The sequence below is a fragment of the Colobus angolensis genome, unplaced genomic scaffold (genome assembly GCF_000951035.1).
Source record: "Colobus angolensis palliatus isolate OR3802 unplaced genomic scaffold, Cang.pa_1.0 Scaffold89, whole genome shotgun sequence".
In the NCBI taxonomy this organism is placed as follows: domain Eukaryota; kingdom Metazoa; phylum Chordata; class Mammalia; order Primates; family Cercopithecidae; genus Colobus; species Colobus angolensis.
This window is the reverse complement of record NW_012122820.1, coordinates 40,079-62,824: the sequence shown is the minus strand read 5'-3', so window position 1 is coordinate 62,824 and position 22,746 is coordinate 40,079. Positions and strand designations below refer to the sequence as shown.

The 22,746-nt window shown below is 47.0% G+C and overlaps 1 long non-coding RNA gene across 1 annotated transcript; it reads right to left on the bottom strand.

Annotated features, from left to right (window-relative positions):
• Positions 1-20,706: 20,706 nt before the first annotated feature.
• LOC105503879 lies at positions 20,707-22,336 on the bottom strand. Its single transcript, XR_001000545.1, has 4 exons — positions 22,198-22,336; positions 21,594-21,697; positions 21,322-21,376; positions 20,707-20,829 (listed from the first exon to the last, which is right to left on the bottom strand). It is a non-coding gene; the product is annotated as an uncharacterized LOC105503879 (long non-coding RNA).
• Between the last annotated feature and the right edge of the window lie 410 nt (positions 22,337-22,746).

Below are 22,746 nucleotides of genomic sequence, written 5' to 3'. Positions count from 1 at the left end.
CATTTTTGTGAGTTTTTCCTTTATCTAGAATCTCACTGACCTCTCCTACTATTTTGCTGTTGTTGTTTGTCTGCATTTAGGATTTTTATACAGGTGATTACTCTTCATCTGCAAAAATGAACTCTTCATCTGCAAAAGTGAACTCTTTGCAGCCCTTGTTTCTTGTTTGTGTCTGACTGAGGGGACAAGACTAGCCGTCTTTGTTGAGTGATTGTGTGAGCGGCAGGGAGCCTTGTCTTCTAAGCATCTCAAAGAGAACGCTTCAAAGCTCTGTTGAGTGTGGTATCTGTTATAGGTGTTTTTTTTTTTTTTTTTTTTTTTGAGACAGAGTCTCGCTCTGCCCCCAGGCTGGAGTGCAGTGGCCGGATCTCAGCTCACTGCAAACTCCACCTCCCGGGTTCACGTCATTCTCCTGCCTCAGCCTCCCGAGTAGCTGGGACTACAGACGCCCGCCACCTCGCCCGGCTAATTTTTTTGTATTTTTAGTAGAGACGGGGTTTCACCGTGTTAGCCAGGATGGTCTTGATCTCCTGACCTCGTGATCCGCCCGCCTCGGCCTCCCACAGTGCTGGGATTACAGGCTTGAGCCACCGCGCCCGGCCGGTTACAGGTGTTTTGAGATCACCTTTATCAGGTTGAGAATGATTCTTATTCCTATTTTTCTGAGAAACTTTAGAGAGAGAGTTTCTAAACTGAGCTGAGGACTGAGCTTTGTCAAGTTATTTTTTGCATGTGTTAATCACCTTTGTGGTCTACGAATGTGAATTCTCCTTTTTCTTTTCTTTTCTTTCTTTTTTTTGACAGAGTGTCGCTCTGTCACCCAGGCTGGAGTGCAGTGGTGCGATCTCGGTTCACTGCAACCTCTGCCTCCCAGGTTCAAGTGATTCTCCTGCTTCAGCCTCCCAAGTGGCTGGGACTACAGGCGCCCATCACCACACTTGGCTAACTTTTTTGTATTTTTAGTGGAGATGTTTTTTTTTTTTTAGTAGAGATGGGGTTTCACCATGTTGGTCAGGCTAGTCTTGAACTCCTGACCTCAAATAATCCACCCTCCTTGGCTTCCCAAAGTTCTGGGATTACAGGTGTGAGCCATCATGCCCGGCCTCCAATTTTCTGAATTTAAGCCTCCTTTGCAATCCTAGTATGAAACATTTGATTATTATGTGTTTTTTCCCAACAGTTTATTATGAAAATGTTCAATATTCATTTTACAGTGAACACTCATACGTATACTCACTATTCAGACTAACATATCACTAATAAAATTTACTAATATTTTATACCATTACAGTAATATTTCACCAAAATCCTTGATCACATATTCATTTATTCATCCATCTTCCTATTCATCCATCCATTCATCTTTTCAAATGTATTTCCAGGTAAGTGGTGGGCCTTAGCTCCCTCAGCTAGGACCACGGGCACACACCAACACACCCAGCTAATTTTTGTATTTTTTGGTAGGGACAGGGTGCTGCTATGTTGCCCAGGCTGGTCTGAAACTCCTGGGCTCCAGTGACCCTCTTACCTCAGACTGCCAAAGTGCTGGGATTACAGGCGTGAGCTACCACACCCAGCCTGGAGTTAACTTTAGCTGTTTTGGTGAGTGTGTGCTTTAAAATACACTGTTGGATACCAGCATTTAATATTTTATTTGAGATGTTCATAAGAAAACTGGGCCTGTACTTTCTTTTCTTTCATTTTGTTGCCCTAGTCCAGATATGAAACCAAACTGACACCAGTCTGTGAAAATGAAACAGGCTGCTTTACCTATATTATCACTTACCAGAAAAACTTATACAAGATATAAGCTTTTTTTGTAAGACAGATATATCTGTCCCTCAAAAGAACTCACCTGTAAAATGTCTTGCCATACGGCTCTTTTTGAGAACGGTGGAGTCTCTGATTCCTGCTTTTGACCTGTTTAAGTTTCCCGTAGGCCTACCTTGGCAATATTATGGGTTCAGTTCCAGACTACCGCAATTAGGTGAGCCACAGAAATGTTGTTCTATTAAACATGCCATAGCATTATGTCAAAAAAGGCAACATACATATCCTAATTTAAAAATACCTTGCTGCTGGCTGGGCGCAGTGGCTCACACCTGTAATCCCAGCTCTTTGGGAGGCCGAGGCGGGCGGATCACCTGAGGTCAGGAGTTTGAGACCAACCTGACCAACATGAAGAAACCCCGTCTCTACTAAAAATACAAAATTAGCCGGGCGTGGTGGCGCGTGCCTGTAATCCCAGCTACACAGGAGGCTAAGGCAGGAGAATCACTTGAACCTGAGATGTGGAGTTTGCAGTGAGCCAAGATCGTGCCATTGCACTCCAGCCTAGGGAAAAAGAGCTAAACACTGTCAACAACAACAACAACAACAACTAAAAACAGCCTTTACTGCTAAACAATGCTAAAGCTCACTGGGCCACCAGTGAGTGGTAATCCTTTTGCTGGTGAGGCTCTCGACTCCATGTTGGCATTGCTGACTGATCAGGGCAGTCAGTGGTTGCTGAAGGCTGGGGTGGCCGTGGCAAGTTCTTAAAATAAGGCAACAGTGAGATTTGCTGCATCCATGGGCCTTCTTTCATGAAAGATTTCTGTGTAGCATGCAGTGCTGTTTGACGGCATGTCACCTCACCCACAAAAGAACTTCTTTCAAAATTGGAGTCAATCCTTTCCCACCCTGCTGCTGCTTTATTAACTAAGTTTATGGAATATGGCCAGGCGTGGTGGCTCACACCTATAATCCCAACACTGTGGGAAGCTAAGGTAGGTGGATGGCTTGAGCCCAGGAGTTCAAGACCAGCTTGAACAACATAGTGAGACCCTGTCTCAACAAAAAGTACAAACATTAGCCGGGCGTGGTGGCGCACATCTGTAGTCCCAGCTGCTCAGGAGGCTGAGGTGGGAGATTGGCTTGAGCCCAGCAGGGGGAGGTTGCAGTGAGCTGAGATTATGCCATAGCACTCCAGTCCCTGTGACAGAGCAAGACCCTATATCAAAAAAACAAAAAAAAAAAGCGTAAGGAGGCCGGGTGTGGTGGCTCACACCTATAATCCCAGCACTTTGGGAGGCTGAGGTGAGTGGATCACAAGGTCAGGAGTTTGAGATCAGCCTGGCTAACATGGTCAAACCATATATCTACTAAAAATACAAAAATTAGCCATGTGGTGGTGGGCACCTGTGATCCCAGCTACTGGGGAGACTGAGGCAGGAGAATCTCTTGAACCCGGGAGGCGGAGCTTGCAGTGAGCTGAGATCATACCACTGCACTCCAGCCTGGGTGACAGAGCAAGATTCCATCTAAAAAAAATGGGTACGGAATATTCTAAATGTTTTGTTGTCATTTCAACATTATCCACAGCACCTTCACCAGCAGTGGATTCTGTCTCAAGAAGCCACCTTTCTTTGCTCATGCATAAGAAGCAAGTCCTCCTCATTTCCAGTTTTCCCACAAGATTGCAGTAGTTCAGCCCCATCTTCAGGCTCCACCTGGAACCTAGTTCTCTGGCTGTCTCCACCTCATCTGCAGTTACTGCCTCTGTCAGAGTCTTCAACTCCTCCAAGTCACCCCTCAGGGCTGGAATCCACCTTTCCCAGACTCCTGTTCATGTTGATATTTTGACCTCCTCCCATGAATCCCTGGGTTTTTCACGGCATCCAGAAGGGTGACTCCTTTCCAGAACGTTACCAGTCGACTCTTCCCAGACCCATCAGAAGAATCGCTCTTTGGCAGCTATAGTCTTGTGAACTGTATTTTATTTTTGACTTTTACCTTGTACAGTTTGTTATATAGGTAAGTTGTGTGTCTCAGATTATTTCATCACTCAGGTAATAAGCATAGCACCCGGTAGGCAGTTTTTCCATCCTCTCCCTCCTTCCACTTTCTACCTTCAAGTAGGCCCTGGTGTCTGGTGTTCCCTTCTCTGTGCCCACATGTACTCAATATCTAGCTCCCACTCATAACCAAGACCAAGTGCTACTTCGTTTTCTGTTCCCGTGTTACTTCACTCAGGAGTATGGCCCCCAGCCCCATCCATGTTGCTATAAAGGACGTGATCTCATTCTTTTGTATGACTGCGTAGTATTCCATGGTGTGTATGGACCATAGTGAAACGTATTTCTTAAATAATAAGATTTGAGAGTTAAAATGACTCCTTGATCCATGGGTTGCCGGATGGATGTTGTGTTAGCAGGCATGAAAACTGTGTCCTTGTACATCTCCATCACAGCTCTTGTGCAAACAGGTGCATTGCCTGTGAACAGTAATATTTTGAAAGGAATCTTTTCTGAGCAGCAGTTCTCAACAATGGGCTTAAAATATTCAGTAAACCATGCTGTCAACACTTGTTCTGTCACCCAGGCTTTGTTGCATTTCTACAGCACAGGTCCAGTCGATTGAGAAAATTCCTAAGAACCCGAGGGTTTCCAGAATGCTCAATGTGCATCGGCTTTAACTTCAAGTTACCAGCTGCATTCGCCATGAAAAAGAGGGCCCACTTATTCTTTGCAGTTTTGAAACCAGGCATTGACTTCTCTCTAGCTGTGAAAGTCCTAGATGGCATCTTCCTCAAATAGAAGGCTGTTTTGTCTACACTGAAGATCCATTGTCTAGTGTAACCACCTTCATCAATGATCTCAGCCGGATCTTCTGGAGACCCTGCTGCAGCTTCTCCATCAGCGCCGGCTGCTGCACCTTGAGTTTTATGTGATGTAGAGGGAGTCTTTCCTTAAACCTTATGAACTGACCTCTGCTAACTTTGAACTTTCCTTCTACAGCTTCCACATCTCTCAGTCTTCAAGGAAGTAAAGAGCGTTGCAGCCTTGCTCTGAGTTAGGCTTTCACTTAAGAGAGTGTTGTGTCTGGTTTGATCTATCCAGACCCTAAAGCTTTCTCCATATCAGCAATAAGGTTGTTTCGCTTTCTTACCATTCATGTGTTCACCACACTAGCAGTTTTCATTTCCTTCAAGAACTTTTCTTTTGCATTCACAGCTTGGCTAGCCGGCACAAGAGGCTGAGTGTTTGGCCTGTCTCAGCTTTCAACCTGCTTTCCTCACTCAGCTTCCTCCTTTTCAGCTTCTGATTTAAAGTGAGAGACGTGTGACTCTTCCCTTCACTTGAAAACTTGGAGCCCTCTATAGGGCTATTAACTGGCCTAATTCAAGTATTTTTGTGTCTCAGGGAACAGGGAGGCCCAAAGAAAGGGAGAGAGACTGTGGGGGTTAGCGAATGGCCAGTAGGTGCAGCGGTCAGAACACATCCAGTATTTATCAATTAAGCTTGCAGTCTTCTATTGGTATGGCTCGTGGCACCCCAAAACGCTTACAATAGTAACATCAAAGACCACTGATCACAGATCACCAGAATAATCATGAAGGATCTGAAATACTGGGAGAATTACCAAAATGTGACAAAGACCCAACAGGAGCACGTGCTGTTGGGGATATGGTGTTGACTGGCTTGCTTGACTTGGGGTTGCCACAAACCTTCAATTTGTAAAAAAAAATGCGATACCTGTGAAGTGCACTAAAGTGAAGGACTATAGTGAAATGTATTTCTTAAATAATAAGATTTGAGAGTTGAAATGACTGCTTGATCCATGGGTTAGAGAATGGATGTTGTGTTAGCAGGCATGAAAACCGTGTCCTTGTACATCTCCATTACAGCTCTTGTGCATTTCTTCTTGACCAGGCGTGGCACTTTGCATTTTTTCAGAAATGTACCCATTGTACCCAAATTCTTCCGTAAATATCTATACCTGACAGTATGTAGTGGGCATTAAGGAAAGACCCTGGGCCAGGTGCAGTGGCTCACGCCTGCAATCCCAGCAACTCAGGAGGCTGAGCAGGGAGGACTGTTTGAGGCCAGGAATTTGAAACCAGCCTGGGCAACATATCAAGACCATAGCTCTGAAAATTTTTAATTAAAAATAAATAATAAACAAATAGAAGGAAAGAAAGACCTGGGCTTAAGGCAGCAACAGAAATTATCTAAAATAATATGCGAAAAGAGAATTACCGAGAACATGAAGAGAACAGCAGTGATCAGTGAAGTCATATAAGGCAGTCTAATATATATGTACTGGGCTTTGCGAAGGGCAGGAAAGAGATGCAGGACAGTAAAACAGCTGAAGAAATACTTGCTAAAAGTTTTCAAAATGTGATTAAAAAACTGTAAACTCACAGATTAAGAATCTCAATGAACCCCAAGCAGGAAAAAAGAATTCCATGAAAGAAAACCATTCCAAAGCATATCATAATCAAATCATTAAGATGATAAAAGGAAAGTCTTACAAGTAACCAGAGGATAAAAGTCATACTATGTACAAATGAACAAAAGTAAGTACGTAACTAGATTTCTCACAGAAACTATGCAAGCCAGAAGACAGTGCAGACTTCTTTAAAGTGCTGAAAGAAAAACAAAAAGGTCAACTTAGAATTCTATACCTAATAAAAAATATCTTTCAAAAATGAAAGCAAATAAAGAATTTTTCAGTCAAATAAAAGCTGAGAGAATTCATGGTCAACAGATCAGCACTACAATAAATGTTAAATAATAACATTCTTCATAAAGATATTATGCCAGGTGGAAATATAAACCTACACAGAGAAGTGAAGAAAAATGGAAATGAAAAACATGTGGATAAATATAAAAGCATTTAAATTAATTTTTAAAATATACAACATAACTTCTCAAATGAAAAATAATAATATATTAAAATTTATAATATACACGGAATTAAAAATGGATGACAGTAGCACAAAGAACAGAAGAAGGGAGGTGGAAGCCGCTAAACTATTCCAAGGCTTTTACACTTTCTGTAAAGTGGTTTAACATTATTTGCAGGCACACTGTTACAGTAAGATGTATTCTATAAATTCTAGAACAACCACTAAAGAGAAAAGGTATAGCTCATAAGCCCAAAGCTCAGTCATACCTATAATCACAATAAATGTAAATGGCCAAACCATTCCAATTAAAAAGCAGAAATTGTCAATGGATTTTAAAAATTCAAGACCCAGCTATATGCTGTCTGCAAGACACTCACTTTAAAGACAAAAACAAAGCAGATTAAAAGTTAAAAGATGGGAAAAGATATACCATGTAAACACCAATAGAAGAAATCTGGAACTGCTATGTTAACATCAATGAAGGTTGATTTGAGAGTAGGATATATCAGCATGGATAAAGAAGAACATCTCTTAAGAATAAAAGGGTCAATTATTCAGGAGAACATAGTGATCCCAAATGTATAGAGAGCTAACAGCAGCAAAATACACATCCCTTCCAAGTATACACAGAACCATTACCAAGAGAGACCATATCCTGGACCATAAAATAAGTCCCAATGCATTTAGAAAGATTGAAATCTTTCAAAAGACTAGAAATCAATAACAGAATGATACATGAAAATCCCTAATTATTTGGAAACTAACCAATACACTCCTAAATAACTCACGGGTCCAAAAATAAATCACAAAAGGAATTTTGAAATATTTTTACCTGAATAAAAATGAAAATATATTATTTTGAAACTTGTGGAATGCAGTTAAGGAGTGCTTAGAGAAAAACTTGTAACATGAAATTCTTATGTTGGAAAAAAATGAAAAATTTCCAAGTAATACTCTATGCTCCCTTCTTTGAAAACTATAGAATGAAGAATAATTTAAGCCCAAAGTAAGCACCAGGAAATATTAAAGAAAATAACAACAATAAATGAAAAAAAAAAATGAAATAGAAAAAATAGAAAAACAATAGAGAAAAATTCATAAACCCAAAATCTAGCTCTTAAAAGGCTTATTGAGAAACCTCTAGCCAGACCAATCTGTAAGAAAAGAGAGGAGACACAAATGGCCAATGTCAGAAATGAAAGAAGGAACATCACTAATAAACCTACAGGCAGTGGAAGGATAATAAAAAAGTATTATGAACAATTTTATGCCAATAAATTCAAAACCTAAGATGAAGGAGGTCAATTTCCGAAAGGCACAAACTACTAATGCTCATTCAATGAGAAATAGGTGTAGGTAACATATTCGTGTATGTAGAAAATCCAAAGAAAACTACAAAAATGCTACAAGAATTAGTAAGTGAGTTTAGCAAGGTCACAAGACAGATGGTCAATGTACCAAAATTAATTGGACTTCTACATGATAGCAATGAACAACTGGAAATTAAAATTTTTAAAAAATCATAGAATAAAAATATTACATACTTAGTGATCAATGTAATAAAAAATGTATAAGGCTCATGTCATACACTGTAAACTATGAAGTATTGCTGAGGCAAATTAAATATGACTTACATGGAGAGATATAACATGTTCATGGATTGGAATGCTCAGTATTCTTGGAATGTCATTTCTCCTGAAATTGATCTATAGATTCAAGGCAATACCAATAAAAATATCCCAGAATGCTTTCTTTTAGAAATGGACAAGTTAGTTTTAATGTTTATGTGGAGATGCAAAGGACCTAAAATAGCCTAAAACGTTTTTGAAAAACAAGACAAAAGTTGGAAGACTTACACCTTACACTATATCTCATGGTTTTAATACAGCTGTAGTGATCGAGTCAGTGTAGAATTGGCAGAAGTAGAGACACACAGATCAACGGAGCAGAGTCCACATATAGGCCCACACATATATGGCCAATTACTTTTTGACAAGGTTGTCAAGGCAATTCAATGGGAAAGTCATAGATTTCTCAACACAGACAACTCAGCACAGACTGCTGCAACAATTGGATACTAAATGCAAAGAAATTAACTTCAACTCTTACCTCACACCACATAAAAATCTAACTCGAGGCCGGTGCAGTGGCTCACACCTGTAATCCCAGCACTTTGGGAGGCTGAGGCGGGCAGATCACGAGGTCAGGAGATCGAGACCACCCTGGCTAACACGGTGAAACCCGGTTTCTACTAAAAATACAAAAAATTAGCCGGGCGTGGTGGCAGGTGCCTGTAGTCCCAGCTACTCGGGAGGCTGAGGCAGGAGAATGGTGTGAACCCAGGAGGCGGAGCTTGTAGTGAGCCAAGATCATGCCACTGCACTCCAGCCTGGGTGACAGAGTGAGACTCTGTTCCCCACGCCACCCCCCCCCAAAAAAAAACTAAGTCGAAATAGATCCTAGCTCTAAATATAAGAACTAAAACTATAACTCTACAAAACATTAAAGGAAACATAGCAGAAAATCTTGGTGACCTTGAGTGAGGCAAAGGTTTTTTAAACAGGACAAAAACAAAAGCACAAATCATAAATGAAATTAAAAAATAGGATGTTGCTAAAATTAAAATGTTGGTTCTTCAAAAGACATTGGTAAGAAAATGACAAGGCAAATCAAATACTAGGAGAACATATTCACAAATCATCAGTCTGGGGAAGGAGACGTTGGACGGTACCATGCTTGGAAATGGGAAGGAGAGTTCTGCCTGAGGTCCCCACTCCCTCAGGCCTCCTGCCTCAGCACGGCCCTACCTTCTGGTGTTACACTGAGAACCATTTAATCTTTAAATACAGTCCCTTTTTCCAAGCTCCTAAGCATCTCACAGGCATACTCATTGACCGAGGGGCCTGGCCGGCTGGATAGGATGCCTGCTGTCTGGACCACAACCATCCCAACGGGCATGGTTCTGGCCATCACTGGGACAAAGCAGGCAGGTGAACCTTGGTTCCCCACCTTGCTCCCAACCTGAGGAGCAGCTGGCTGCTCTGCCAGCATGTGGACCCCCACCATGAACAGATCCTGGTCCTCCTGGACTCCCGGTGCCACCCACCAGGCATACCTCTGGGGTGGGCGTGGCTCCCACTGCTGGTCAGGGTCAGGCTGAGAGGCAGCTGTACCAATGTTTGGGGCATCCTCTGGAAGAAATCCACCTCCAAGAAAGAGGGTAAATGATCACAGTGTGGTAACGCTGGCAGAAATGGGAGAAAAAAATAATGTCACCTTTATAAGGGAGTCAGCTGAACATTTTACAATTCTTCCCCAAATCAACTAAGCCATTTTCACAACATAAAACGAGCAAAAATGTAATTATTTCAAGGTGTCCTTCGCCTCGAACTCACTCGAGGCCCACAGCTTAGGGGTTTTAAAAAATACATATATTTAAAGCAAATATTATTGCAAATGACTACTCTGTAATTTGGATTAATTGCTTTCGGTTTTTTCTGGAAATAAAATCTTTAAGGCAAACTCATAAAAACTCTGGAGCACAGGGCAGCTGTTCCTGCAGTGCCTCATTTCAGAGAGTCCAGAGCCTCCCCACAGAGGACCGTGTTCCACACAGTTGTTTGTTTGACAAAAGACCCCGGGGGTACCTGTGACACCCTCATCAGAAGTCACAGCCAAGAACAGCCCCGGCCTCCACCACAGTACCCATCATACGCTGCTGGCACGGCAGCCTGTAAGCCTCAGGGGTGACCCCAAGATGCCTGCTCAGGGAGAGTCCAGGAAGGATCCAGCCAGGTTCATCACTGCTCCCTCTAGGGGGTGAGGTCAGGGTCTCAGCTGGGCCCTGCTGTGTGGCTTCAGGGACTCAGCCAAGGGAGATGGGCAGGACTGGGGAGAATTGGCTCTGGCTATTCCTGAACGTATATGAAGTGTGTGTCTGTCTGCATGCTGGGGCAGTGGGAGGATGGTGCACAAAAGGGGGTTAGAGGAAAGACCCTCCCACTCCAAGCAGCTTCCAGGGTTTCCCATTCTCCTTGGAACAATTGGACTCTAGCCTTTTCCTGACACAGGATCCTGGCAAGACCCTGTTGCAGGGAGAGACCTCACGAAAGCCATGAGGTGTGTGTCCATTTTCAGGAAGGAGTTGCACAAGCATGTTGCAGGGGGCCCAGGAGAATGAAGATGGGGCAGGGCCATTCAGACATCTCTGAGGACCCTGGGGAGCAGTTTCAGCAGAATGAGGGACCATGGGCAGAGTGTCTGGTGGGGCAAGGTCACGGGTGTCATCTGCCTGCCACTTACCTGTCTCCATAAAGCCCATCACTTTATTTGTTCTGTGCAACAGCCCTGAGAGGTGGGCATCACCTCTCTTTCTTGGGTCCTATGCCCAGGGTCACATGCCAAGGAGTGACAGACTGGGGACTGTACTTGTACCTACAGATGCAATAAATGGAGGTGAGGAGGATCAGGTTTCTGCCCCTGGAGAGCTCCACTCTGGGTCAACAGCAGACATGGATCAGACCTGCTTGTCAAGGTGAAACTTACCACTGCACACAGCTGGGCACAAGAACAGAGATCTGGGGTCTCAGGGCAGCTCTGTGGCCAGAGTCCCCTGTGACTTGGAGCAGAAGCCATTCTCCTACTAGGCATCAGTTTTACAATCAGTTCATTGGGTGGAGGGATTCATCCATCCATATATCCACCCACCCATTCATCCACCCACCTATTCACCCATCCATTCATCCAACTACCCATCCATCCATCCACCCCCCAACCCATAGACACCCATCCACCCACTTATCCCTCCACCCATCCACCCATCCATCCATCCACCCACCCACCCACCCATCCACTCATCCATCCACCCAATGCCCACCCACCATCCACTCACCCATTCAACAACCCACTCATCCACCAACCCACCCATCCAACCCATCCACCCAACACATGCCCACCTATCCATTCACCCACTCACACACTCATCCACACATCTACCTATTCATTCCCCTACCCTCCCACTCATCCGTCCACCCAACACCCACCAACCCAGCATCCAACCATTCATCCACCAACTCACACATCCAACCTGTCCACCCAACACCCACCCACCTATCCATTCACTCACCCATCCATCCACCCACTCACCTATCATCCATCCATTCATCCATCCATCCACCCACCCATCAATTTGACACCCACCCACCCACCATCCATCCATCCATTTACCCACCCACCCATCTATTCACCCAACACCCACCAACTCACACACCTACACATCCACCCACCCATCCATCCATCACCCATCTACCCACCCACCTACACATTCACCCACTCATGCACCCATCCATCCATCCATCCACCCATGCATCCACCCACTCACCTATCATCCATCCACTCATCCATCCATCCACCCACCCATCAACTTGACACCCACCCACTCACCATCCATCCATCCATCCATTTACCCACCCACCCATCTATTCACCCAATACCCACCAACTCACACACCTACACATCCACCCACCCATCCATCCATCACCCATCTACCCACCCACCCACCTACACATTCACCCACTCATGCACCCATCCATCCGTCCATCCACCCACCCATCCACCCATTCATCCATCCATCCACCAACTCACCCATCCATCCATCCATCCATCCATCCATCCATCCATCCATCCTCCATCCACTCACTCACCTATCTACCCACTCATCCACACACCCACCCATCCACCTAACACCCACCCACTCACACATCTATCCACCCACCCATCCACCCATTCATCCATCCATCCATCCACCAACTCACCAATCCATCCATCCATCCTCCATCCACTCACCCACCCATCCACCCACTCATCCACACACTCATCCATCCACCCAACACCCACCCACTCACCCATCCATCCACTCGCCCATCCATTCATCCATCCATCCACCCACCCACTCATCCGTCCACTCATCCATCTATCCACACACAAACCCATCATCTATCCATCCTCCATCCACTCACCCACCCGTCCATCCACCCAACACCCACCCACCCATCCATCCATCCATCCACTCATCCACCTATCCACAGATACACCCATCATCCATCCATCCTCCATCCACTCACCCACCCACACATCCACACAACATCCACCCACCCATCCATCCATCCACCCATCCATTCATCCATCCACCCACTCACCCAGCCACCCATCCATCCATCCTTCCACACACACACCCATCATCCATCCATTCATTCATCCATGAATCCAGACTCCATTCTTCATCCATCAACCTCTATCCGTCCATCCATTATTCACTCATCTTCCATCCATCTGTCCAACAACCATTTGTTGGTCATCTCATGTGTGCCATGCTCTCCTCTATACACTGGGGAACAAAGAAAAACAAAACAGGCAAGAAGCCCCCCTGTCGTGACACCTTCAGAGTTGTGTTGGCGGGGGAGGTTTTGGGACAATTCAGGAAGCCTTTGAGGTGACAAGTGCGGGAAAAGGTGGTGGCAGTGGACACAGAAGGCAGCAACTGCCCTCAATGGAGGAGCTGCCGCTCCTGTGGGGATTAAGTCTTGTGTTCTGGGCCCCTCCAGGCCACCCCTTGCAAGGAGGCAGAGGGGCATGGGGTGTGGGAGCAGAGCCAGCTCAGCCCAGGGTGTGTGGGAAGAGGAGTCTGTGCTGGCTGCCCTGACCTGAAAGGAATCAGGAAGTATTCAGGCCCTTGTGGATTCTGGGGACTGTGGAGCCACCACACCCCTGCCCTGGAAAAGATTGGGAATCTGTGCGTCCAGGCCAGGAAAGACACCAAAGGTGCACCCCAGGCTGAGTCTGCAGGAGAGTGGTCAGAGTGCCCCTGATCCTCGCCACAGATGGGGAAGGGCATAGGAAACTGATTTAGCCCCTCAGACCACCAGACCCCCCCACCCCACCTCGAGGGAGGCTTAACTTCAGGACACCAAGAACTGCCTCAGTTTACTTCTCCGTGTGGGTCTCTTCCGAACACACAGCCCCACACAGGGGCATCTGCTGGTGCTGGTGTCCCTTCCCTGTGCTGGGGGCAGGGGTGCCTGGGCTGTGATCCCCTCCTGTGGGAATCCAGCTGTGCCTGGGCTCCTAACTGCTGTCCACATGGGTACAGTGGACACAGACAGCAAGAGGCAAACCCCACTGGACTGGAGGGACGAGGGCTTTGGGAGAAGGTGGCTAAATTTGTCCATTCTCGCACTACTGTAAAGAAATATCTGAGACTGGGTAAAGTATAAAGCAAAAAGGTTTAACTGGCTCACGGTTCTGTAGGCTGTACAAGAAGCATGATGCCGGCATCTGCTCAGCTTCTAGGGAGGCCTCAGAACACTTACAATCATGGCAGAAGGCTAAGGGGGAGCATGAGGCGTCTCACATGGTGGGAGCAGGAGCAAGAGAGAGAGCGGGGAGGTGCCACATGCTTTTAGGCAACCCGATCTTAGGAGAACTCACTACGGTGATGACAACATCAAGAGGAGATGGTGTTAAACCATGAGAAACTGCTCCCATGATTCAATCACCTCCCACCATGAGAAACCATCCCGGTGATCCAATCGCCTTCCATCAGGCCCCACCCCCAGCATCGGAGATTACATTTCAGTAAGAGGTTTGGGCGGGACACAGATCCAAAGCATGTCAATGGCCCTTCAGCTCTAGGAAACTGCCCCCTGCAGTACCTGAGGGGCCGCACTCTCCTTGTCCATGTGCAGAGGGGCTCCCCTGGGCAGCCAGAGGGCTAGCCCTCTCTGGGTGGGTTGGTGCAGAGCCCACCCCAGTCTCAGACTCCCAGTGGCTAAGCAATGCCCCTGAAGCCTGGGCAGTTTCCGCACACAAGAGACCCTCATCCAGTGCCCTCCAGCCCAGTTTATGAAATCCGTCTTTACGGCATAGGGTGTGCGAGTGGCCCCATGGCTCTGTGCATGTAATTCCTGAACTGCAAATCTCAGATGGCTAGATCTCCCTAACAAGGGGACAGAAACTCCTCCAGCCATCCTCTCATTTCTAAACACTGCCACCATTTGTTTTGAGGAAGGGCCTTGTTTTGAGGATATTTCCAAGGATCCGTTCTTTCTTGAGAGCTCTGGGGTCCGGAGTGTAGCCATCCTCCCCTTGAAGCTGCCTGGAGGCTGAGGGTCAGGATCTAGTGGGGCTGGGGGCTAGGTTACTGCCCCTCCATGAGTCTCCGCAGGATCTGCAGAAGCCATGTCCCTGGCTCTCTGGGGGGACACACCCAGTTTTAGGGGTGTGAGGCCAGTCACTGTCCTCAAATACTCAGCAAAGAGCCCCCAATCCCTCTGGTGGAGTTCTCACCCCATCCCCTGCTTCCTCATCCAATCAGGGACAAGGTGGGGACAGTGACCTAGGAATTGCTGCAGCCCGGGAAATCCCTAGGGGCTTAAGCCTCAAATGAAAAGTGAGTAAAATCTCAACAAAAAGGCAGCATTGTCCATTACTGACTCCCTGGGGTCTTCAGAGAAGGGTCTTCTGAGAAGGCGCCCAGTGCACTCCTGCTGGGGAGCAGGGAAAAAATCAAATCAGACCCCACATAGCCCCCGAGAGCCCCAAAGCAGGAGGGGACAGAAAAGGCAGGTCAAAGGGGATGCCTTGAACCCCCAAAGAGGCCCCTAGCCCCTGGGCAGATGAGTCAAGGGCAGCACAGAAGCAAGGCTCAGAGGGAGGGCACTGCTGGAGAGAGCGTGGCAGAGGCAGAAGCAGCTGGGACTGTCCACGGAGGAACACACAGGGAAGACGTGGGCCAGCCGTGTGATGCAGGATGACTCAGTCTTAAAAAGGAGGGAAATTCTGACATGTGTGACAACATGGCTGAACCTTGAGGACATGAGACAAGTGAGATCAGCCAGTCACAAAAGGACAAATCCTGTGGGACTGCACTTCTATGAAGTCCCTGGAGTGGCCACGTCCGTAGAGACTGAAAGCAAAAAGAGGGTGCCAGGGACTTGGGAGGGGCTACGGGAAGCGGCTGGAAATGAGGGTGATGATGGCTGCACAACTGTGTGAATGTGCCCAATGCCACTGAACTCTACACTTAAAAATGGTTACAACGTGAAATTGTATGTGGCTTGTATTTGACTTCATTTACAAAGACCTAATCTGGCAGCGGCTGGGCTCTGCACCCTGCATGGAGCATGGTCCTCAGCCCTACACGGAGTCAATGATCCTCTCCCTCAAACTGGTCACATCTACAGAAGGGGAGACTGAGGCCAAAACAGCTGTGACCAGCTCCAGCCCAGAGCGAGGGCATGATGGATCCAGAGTCACTCCAGAGCCTGCATACTTACCCACCTGCCCACATCTTGGGGCTGGGAGCCTGGGGCCAGATGCCCGTGCCTCTCCCGTCCAAACATGTGACATGCTCAGAGCACATCTCCAGCTGTCCACACCCCAGGAGAAGAGAGACAAACTCAGAAATCAGATTGATATTTAGAAAATGCAGTTTATTTAATGTGATGCAGGAAGCATTCCCAACAGCGGGAATACGGGAGACTCCCAGGAGGTAGCAGTGGCTGAGCTGATTATTGAAGGACAGATAGGATTTTCTTCTCATTTTCATTTTTATTTTTTGAGACAGGCTCTTACTCTGTCACTCAGGTTGGGGTGCAGTGGTGAGATCTTGGCTCACTGCAACCTCCACCTCCTGCACTCAAGCTTCAGCCTCCTGAGGAGCTGGGACCATAGGAACTTGCCACCACCACTCTGGGATAATTTTGTTGTTGTTGTTGAGACGGAGTCTGGCTCTGTCGCCCAGGCTGGAGTGCAGTGGCCGGATCTCAGCTCACTGCAAGCTCCGCCTCCCGGGTTTACGCCATTCTCCTGCCGGGACTACAGGCGCCACCACCTCGCCCGGCTAGTTTTTTTTTTTTTTTTTTTTGTATTTTTTTAGTAGAGATGGGGTTTCACCGCGTTAGCCAGGATGGTCTCGATCTCCTGACCTAGTGATCCACCCGTCTCAGCCTCCCAAAGTGCTGGGATTACAGGCTTGAGCCACCGCGCCCGGCCTAATTTTTTGATGTTTCTTGTTGTTAAACATTGTAACACTTCTACCACTAACATACAGTCAGTGGAGAAAAATTAAATGCAGAGAAACATAACAGAGAAAAAAGTTTTGATGTTATCAGATCTCATCACCCAGGGAAAACCTCTGTTAATATTTCAGCTGACATTCTTAAAGGTCGCCCCCATGTCTCAGAGACAAGTCAGCAAGGCGATAAGCACGCCCTCTTGTCCCTGTGTTCACTGCCGATGCAACGCCCCAGTGTAGAAAACTAACACATTTCATTTATCAACTGTTTCTGTGGCCAGAAGCAGGTCATAGGGGAGGCTCTAGAAAGACCACTGATCAGGACCCAAAGAACCCTGTGGGGTCAGAGCCCCTGTGTGTGGACACTGCGTATGGTATCAGGCCTGGACCTAAGAATGGGCATAGTCTTTCTAAAATAGCCACAAAAGCCTCTGGGTTAAGATGGCAAATTAAATACACACCCATTCAATAGCGTCCCCTCTGTAAGCCCCACTTCAACCACAATAAAGAGATTTTAAAAGACATCTACCCATAACGGTGGGTCTCCTTCTAAAGTTGAATCGCTGATGGACCTGTGGCAACTGGGTCAGAGACGAGAGAAAGTCCTGAATAGAGAGCAGGAAGGTGAGATTTTACCAGATTTATAACCAAGGGGAACCCCAACACTCAGGACTCAGTATAAGAGTACCTCTAGGGGCCAGGTTCAGTGGCTCATGCTTGTAATCCCAGCACTTTGGGAGACCGAGGTGGGCGGATCACCTGAGGTCAGGAGTTCAAGACCAGCCTGACCAACATGGCGAAACCCCATCTCTATTAAAAATACAAAAAATTAGCCAGGCATGGTGGTGGGCACCTGTAATCCCAGCTACTCTAGAGGCTGAGGCAGGAGAATTGTTTGAACCCAGGAGGCAGAGGCTGCAGTGAGCCAAGATTGCACCATTGTACTCGAGCCTGGGCAACAAGAGTGAAACTCTGTCAAGAAAAAGAAAGAGAGAGAGAGAGAGAGAGAGAGAGGAAGGAAGGAAGGAAGGAAGGAAGGGTACCTCTAGGACTTGGGGTGCAAAAGTGGCTATGATCAGGAAGGCTAGAGTGAAGGGGACCTGTGATCAAGTTAGATTCCAATCCCCTCCTTATCCTCCCTGAGCAATCACCCCTCCCTGACACCAGCAAAAGTCCAGAGGTTTATTTCCCAGAATTCAGGCAGCTGACTGCAAAGACTCCTGCCTTTAACTCCAAGTTGACTCCAAGAAGACTGGTAGCCAGACCCCTCCCTTGCTCCCTTAGTAACTTCTCTGGGAATCAGGTCAGTTCCTAAAGATACTGACATCCAAGGATCAAGGATCACCCCCATCCATGAGTCTCAAGGGCAATGAACCCTCCTCTCTTACTGTCAGAACTTCCAGTCAGCTCCTCATCATGGGCAGAAAGCCAATAATCAGCAGATGCCTCAGGAAAGACAGATCGAAACAGATAGAACAAAGCCATTTGGAGGACACACAGATCATATCTGCAGAAGAAAGCTCATATAAATATCAAGTTCCAAAAATGAAGAAGAAACAAAACAGAGTGGAAATAACTAACAAAGTATTTCAAGAAAATTTCCCAGAGCTAGTGGACACAAGTTTTCAGTATGAAAGAACTCACAGTGGATGAAAACAGACACATTTAGGGCACATCACTGTGGAATATTGGACCACTTGAGACATAGAAGATTCTATAAAATTCCAAAAAGGAAAAATCACATTGCACACAAAATCTGAGGAAACAGAATCTTCCTAGACTTCTCAATAGCTTCCTGGTAGCAAGAAGACAATGGGGCAACATTATCTAAAATTCTGAACAAAAAAAATCATCTCCAATCTAGAATTCCATACCCAGCTCAACTACCATTCTGGTACTGTGGAAGTCCTAAAATATTTATCTCCTATGCATCTTTTATTAGATGTTACTAGAAGATATGCTTCATGAAAATGAGAAAGTAATCCAACAAAATATGTAGTCTGTAAAAGTAGCAGGAGATGCCAGGGAATTTCCTTAGAGAATGGCCATGGACAGGGCGTAGAAGGCAGCCAATCTATATTGGCAGGGGTGGCTATGGAGCCAGATGTGAGGATGGCCATCACCACTATTCTGTGGTCATCATGTTCTCATTCTCATCTAGGTGAGATGGGCTCAGATTCTTACCACTCCCAGCATGTCTTGACCCTGGACAGATGAAATCCCTATTTCCTCCCCATATTAATTTCTGGTGGCTGCTCTAACAAATTACCACAAACAAATTAACACAAACTTAGCGGCTTCAAATAGCACCAGCTTACTAGATTTTGGTTTTGTGGGTCAGAAGTCAGAAATGGATCTCAGTGCCCTAAAGTCAAGGCATGGGCAGGGCTGCCTTCCTTGCCGGAGGCTCTAGAATCCATTTTCTTCCCTTTTTCAGCTTCTAGAGTCTGTCGGTATTCACATACTTTGGCTCATGGGCCCTTCCTCTGTCTTCGGAGCCAGGACAGCCAGGGGAATCTTCCTCATATTCTCACGTATCTCCTCTTCATCTTAACCCTGACTCTCCTGCCTCCCTCTTCCACTTTTAAGGATCCTTGTGATGACATTAAGGCCACTCAGATAATCCAGAATTATCTCCCTACTTTAAAATCTGCTGAGAGAGCAACTTTAATTCCACCTTCAGCCTTAATTTGTCCTCTCACTGCCACTCTACGGGGCTTTTCCCTCCTCCCCCTCCCGTCCTGCTGTACCAGCCACACTGGTCACTGGAGCCTCAGGGCCTTTGCACTGGCTGTTCCCTCTGCCCCAGTGATGTTCTCCCAGACTCTTGGGTGACTCCCTCATTCCTCCCTCATGTCTCTGCCCAAATGTCACTACTTCAGTGAGGCCTTTCTTGAACAACTGATTGAAGACTGTGCTTTCACCTCCTTACTCCTTCAGGTCCGTTGCACTAGAATAATCTAGCCTGGCACGCCAGACCCATATGTATTTGGCTTATTGCTGCTTTCCCCATCAAAACCTGACCTTGACGGGAGCAGTGTCTGTCTCCATCACTGCTGTAGCCTCAGGGTCTATGGCTGTCCCTGGCACATAGTAAGCACGCAGTGAATGTGTGTTGCTTGAACAAATGAAAACCTCACACTGCAGCCTCCTGGACACCTGTCCCTATTAGTCAGCCCAACTTCCCACTGGAACCCACTGGCTTCCAGCTAATGGTCTCCTGTCAATGCCTGGAGTGCCAAAGCTGGACTCTGGTGTGGCCCATCTGTTCCCAGTGCCTTCGTTGGCCCAGGGTACTACTGTCTCTACTTCTACAGCCAGGCAACCACTAATCTGTCTTCAGTCTCTAAGGATTGGCCCATCCTGGACATCTCATATAAATGGAATCACACAATGTGTGACCTTTTATGACTGACTTCTTTCATGGAGCATCATGGTTTCCAGGTTCATTCACGTTCTAGCAAGTGTCAGCTCTTCATTCTTTTTCATGGCAACATAGTATTCCATTGCATGGATATGCCACATCTTATTTATCCACACGTGCTGATTTTAATGCTCCTCACTCATTTCAACTTGGTGAAGCTTCTGCAGATGTGTTACTCTGCAGCAAGATTCATTCTAGGCTCTAGGAGACCTGGGAGGACCATAAACTTCTGCTGTGTCCTGCAAACGTTCTTAGGGAAGGTTTAACAGTCTTTTCATCTCAGACTTATGGTTCAACAGCAAAGGCTTTAAAAGCAGTCTATGGAGTTAAAACCATTTTCACCATTTGGCTCTGTGGACTGGCCCAGGGAGAAACCTTTCTGATGTTCTGGGCCAAGCTGAGAAAAGACAGCAGCAAGGATGACCGAATGGGTTTTTCCTATTTAGCAAAAAGCACACCCACCAAAGAAAAATCAGTAAACACGGCTTTGATTGGGAAGGCAGCCTTCAATGAATGACATCATTCCAAGAACATAAATCTTAGTTTGTATGATTTATTTATGTTAAAAAATCCACATATGATGCTGGGTTTTCAATGGCTTTGTTTAAGTGATAGTTTTTCCTTTTTAGTGAAAGTTGGAGCGATGATAAACAGCTCCAGCTGTAAAAATGAAAGGCGGAGGTGAAGCTGAGGTGATTATTACAGAAAAATGCTGAGTAGGGAGGGGTATTTGGCCCTTCCATCCTCTAAAATGAAAATTACCCTCTGCCACAATGTGCCATGAACAATTACCTGCTGTTTATTAATTAACCTCCTTTAAAAGCACCACATTTCTACAAGAAACTGTTATTTCTCTAATGTGAAAACTGGCTTATTCGTGTTTATCAGAACAACTGTGTCCCATGTGGTCCAGGCTTAGTGCACACTTAACTGACACGCATTTTTTTTAATGGCACATTCGATGATTGGAAATACCTTCCTAGAAGAAGCCCAGACACTCAGAACGACTTGCTTGGCGTGTTAGTCCTAAACTGAGCCCCTAAAGCCCCTGGCTGGAGCATGGGGCCCCTCCCTGACAGCAGCAGCCACAGTATAGCCCTGGATAGCTGCTCCAAGAGTGGGTGCTGGGAAGGAAGGGGGCTCAGGACTTACCAGTGAGAGGAGGACTCAGGAAATACAGACTCCAGTGCCTGAGTCTTCCTGGACCCTGGCAAATAAGTGTATTGGTCATTGTCAGAAGGACACGGGTAACCAATAGGCCAGGGCGCCCTCTGGGTGGCATCACTGTAGTGGGGCTCTTGTGGTGCTCACACTCCCAGCACCATAAGAGCCCCAGGAAAGGGTCCCAGGCAGAGATCTCTTCTCAGAGGCACCTCTGCCACCCTGCACCTCCCGGAGAGCTCTATCCCTGCAGTGTAAGTCACCTGAGGCTTTGTGGTCAGGGAGCGCTTCCTCTGAGTACTGCTTCTGCCTCTAAGCACAGGTCCTTGCCTAGGTTGCTCAAGTCTCTGAGCATCAGTCTTCCCATCTGAAAGGTGGGCACAATCACAGCACCCACCTCACAGAACTGGGAAAGCCACACAGCCCATAGTTGCAATCCAGGGGTGGGAAGTGAGCAGCACAATGCCTAGCACCCTGCCTGGCGCAGCACTCAGGCTAGGGAGCCTGTGGGTGGACCAGCTTCTCTCCTAGAACTCTCGCTCTGCCATGGTCCCCACCCCTGCTCCCCATCCTGCTGGGGACCCCAGAACAAGCCAGCTTCCTTTTCAAAACACAGTGCAAGGGGCCTGGGCAGCTGCTCACTGCTGTGTCCTCGTCATATGGTGCTGGATTGGCTAACTGAACACAGGACAGCCCTCTGAGACCTGACGGATTATGGAGGTTATAGAGGGGTGTCTCGGCCTCAGGCACTCAGCACAGTCCCTGCCCCAGGCTGCTGCCTCCACACCACGACGTCCTACAAGGTCGCCCTCACCTCCCTGGGTCTTCCCCTGTGAAACCACCTGTGGAAAACCCAGGGAAACCTACTCGTTCAGCTCTCTCCACTCACTCAGTTGTGACTCATCCATTCTTTCACTGAGGATAGAGCACAGCCCAGCCTTGGGTCAGGTGCTGGAGCTTTGGGTAAAATGCCTTGGAAGTTCCAGGTCTGAAGGAGGAGACACCCTAACTCATATCATAGACTCGAAGCTCCAGGAGCACTAAGCCTTGCAGCGCCTCCTCCGTGAGGGAAAGAAGGAATGAGTGAATGGCAGGGAAGTGTGGGCTTCAGTTGCCAGGAGACCAGCTGGCCCTGAGACACCTCCACCTGATTGGCAGCACCAGGGCAGGACAAGGTCAGGAGGGCGGGGCTTGACTGAGAGCTCAGGGGCCCCTGAGCCAGTTAAGGCCTTTGTGGATGAGTGAAGCAGGTGGCTCCTGAGGCACCTCTCCTCACTCCTGGCCCCAACTTGCCCTCTCTGTGTCCAGCCAGCGAGTGGTTACCTTTTAGGGCTCTAGTTCAGAGCCTCTGGGAGTAGCCCTGGGTTGTGGGAGAGGAAGTGCAAGAGGGCAGGTGGGAGGAAGAAAGGCTCCCTG